A 3,407-nucleotide genomic window follows, 5' to 3' on the forward strand; every position below is an offset into this window, starting at 1 on the left:
CTAACATTTCAATGGAGCATTTTCAGTGAGTTTTAATTACACTTCCTATTTGCTCCCAATGGCAAATCTAAAGCCATAATGATGACAGAGTCAATTACCATACACATGCAAGATAGCTCACTGTGAATTGTGGCTGTTGGTCACACTACTCCATAAATGCTCTGAAATTCCCATTAATAATGCATAAGGAGGTTAACTATGAAGACGAGAAGAGAGAGAACATTTAAGGATATTAGCCATGTATTTAGATCAACAATATAATTCATGTTTTTTCTTCTTTTCATTACATTCCTTATATTCTGAGATCAGATCAAATAAGCCGCAAACATCCCTCGTATTTAAATTAGGGAGGAATCTTTTTTAGTCTGATGTCACTACAGTTGCTGTCTGGATCCAAGATTTCGAAGTGAGAAATGTTAAGTTCAACTCAGACACGTATTAAGTTGGTTAATGTCAGCTAGTGTTTTGTATTTCCTGTCCATTTAGCATCATTTGCCATCTCAGGCTGGATATTTCTGAACTCATTATTAATAACACAATTACCCTTATAGAAATGCTCTCTAAGGTTACCGCAAATTGACCTTGAGTTTTAAGACATCATGCACCAACATATCAATATAAATTTGATCCTGATAGTGGCACTAGGCAAAGGTCAGGGGATCACCAAGAATCATCACCTGGGCGCCATAATTATCCATTCATAACTTTTTAGCAATCACACAATCTTGCTCCAGCCCAAAGTGGTCAGAGTATAGACAGACACTGATAATGGGTCAAAAGGACAACTTTGAGCCTAAAATTAAAATGCTACGATACCAAAACATTCTCACACAACACCAACTCATCATATTTATACACTTGGTCATCACTTGGTTGAGGGTAGTTTTTACAACGTGCATTGTAGTTCAATAGACATCAACAGATGGTTGATTTTGGGATTTCAGGAAAAATAATTTAGACACAGAGTGGGATAGAGTCAAAAATGCTTGGTTAGGTTAAGGAAAAGATCAGGGTTTGGTTTAAAATAAGTATACGTTTTACATCAGTTAAGTTAAGTTCATAAATTAAATAATGTGTGTCAGCATAGATGTTATTACTGAACAAGTACAGGTACGTTTTGGTGTGTAGTTTTAAAGACACTTGGTTAACTGCTGCCATTTATGTCCAGTAGATATAACCGCAACAGAGTAAAGTGACAAATGCTTTCGTCCAGGCAGTAAAATGTACCTATTTTTGTAAATAATCGAGATAGCTATTAAAGATCTGTGGAACAGTATTTTTGACATCTTTCTCAACTGAATTAATCCATTGCATAGTCCCACCCCAATAGGCAAAGAGATAATTAAAGGATGGCAGCTGTGTTGTAACGTCAAGAAGAGAAAATCATGTTACATCCAGGACATGGTTAAACCGTACACCCCAGCACGTGCTCTACGCTCTGCATCAACCAAACAGCTCGCTGCACCCTCGCTGCGAGGGGGACCCAAGTTCCCATCAGCAAAAACACGTGGGTTTGCTATCCTGGCTCCAAAATGGTGGAATGAGCTCCCCATTGAAATCAGGACCGCAGAAAGCTTACACACCTTCCGGCGCAGACTGAAAACTCATCTCTTTCGACTCCACTTCGAGCGATAGAATGACTAACAAAGAACTGCTAACAGAGCACTTATATACTAATAAAGGACTGGCTTATCTAAAGCCAGTTGAGTAGCACTTGAAACGATTGGCTCTTTGAAACCTGATGTTCTTATATGATTCTGTTTTCTTCAAGGTTGTGTCTTCCTGGTCGAATGTACTTATTGTAAGTCGCTTTGGATAAAAGCGTCAGCTAAATGCAATGTAATGTAATGTAATGTTACTGTTGTTTAGAAAGGATAAAAGTAGCCTATGGGTCAAATCTGGCTCTACGCCGTTGGGGGGCCTTGTATCAAAAGCGGGAGGGGTTATTTCAGCTTCCCAGTGTTCCAGAAAGGAAAGGCCTGTTCATTTTGTGCATAGACAATGGTGTCTGATAGGAATTTGGAGCCTTGGATAGACTTAAAACGCTTATGAATCATCAATTAAAACAATGAGCAGCTGGGCTAGAGATTATCCTTGAAAACATGACAAAGGTACAAGGCAGAGTTCAACAAACCCTGAACCGAATAAGTGGAATAAAATGATACTTCAATTTAATTGTTGGGTTCTTGGTCTCTCTTGGATACATTCAGCAGGGATGGCACTGTTCTCTAAATCATGTTCTGAATTGACCACAGCTCTGTTAAGCCTCTTCTCAATAATACAGGTTATTGTAGTATTTAGATAAATGTACACCGAAAATCCAAAAACGTTGACTCAATTAAAGGTATTATGTCATCAAATATAAGTGTATCGAATTAGTTCAAAGCAATAATATTAAGTTGAATCTAATATTTTACATTTAAACTTAATTGTATTGCTTTTAAGTAACCTAATACAGTTATGTGAAATCTGTTGACATTTAATTAAAGTAATTATTTGTTTTTGTTTTTGCAGTGTACCCTATCTATCATATTGAATTGTTCAACTTTTTTTAATGATTTAGCAAAAATGTAACTCCATTTCAGATTATTCAAACTCTTCCTGACATGCGGGGTCCCACAGGGCTCAATGCTGGGGCCGATCCTGTTTTTAATCTATCTATTACCTCTGGGTCATATCATCAGACAACATAACATCAACTTCCACTGCTATGCCGACGACACTCAGGTCTACATCAAAACACAACCCAATACCACCACTATCCAAACACTAAACACCTGCCTGGAAGACATCCGCTCCTGGATGACCACCAACTACCTTCAGCTCAACAGCAGCAAGACGGAGGCAATCCTGATAGGCACCACCGACCAGCTTGCCAAGGCCGCCAACATCAGCCCCTCCCTTGATGGTCAGCTCATTCCTCTCTCCTCCGTTGTCACCAACCTCGGTGTGAGGTTTGACCCCACTCTGTCTTTCCAAGCCCACATCAAACATATCACCAAGACCTCCTTCTTTCACCTGAAAAACATTTCCCGACTGAAGCCCTCACTCTCAAATGATGACATCAAAAAACTGGTTCATGCACTCGTCTTCTCGAGACTAGATTACTGCAATGCACTCCTCTCCGGTCTCCCAGCGAAATCCATCAACCGCTTGCAACTAGTCCAGAACAGCACAGCCAGAGTTCTCACCGGTACAAAAAGGTCAGCACACATAACCCCCATACTTGCAAAACTACATGGCTCCCAGTCCACTACAGGATCCAGTTCAAGGTTCTGCTCCTCACGTACAGAGCCCTGAATGGACAAAGCCCAAAATACCTCTGTGACCTCATTCATACCCAGACATCTACCCGCTCTCTCCGCTCCAGCCACGCTCCTCTTCTCTACATCCCCCGCACACGTCTC

Source organism: Pseudochaenichthys georgianus, chromosome 1, assembly GCF_902827115.2.
Source record: "Pseudochaenichthys georgianus chromosome 1, fPseGeo1.2, whole genome shotgun sequence".
Taxonomy (NCBI): domain Eukaryota; kingdom Metazoa; phylum Chordata; class Actinopteri; order Perciformes; family Channichthyidae; genus Pseudochaenichthys; species Pseudochaenichthys georgianus.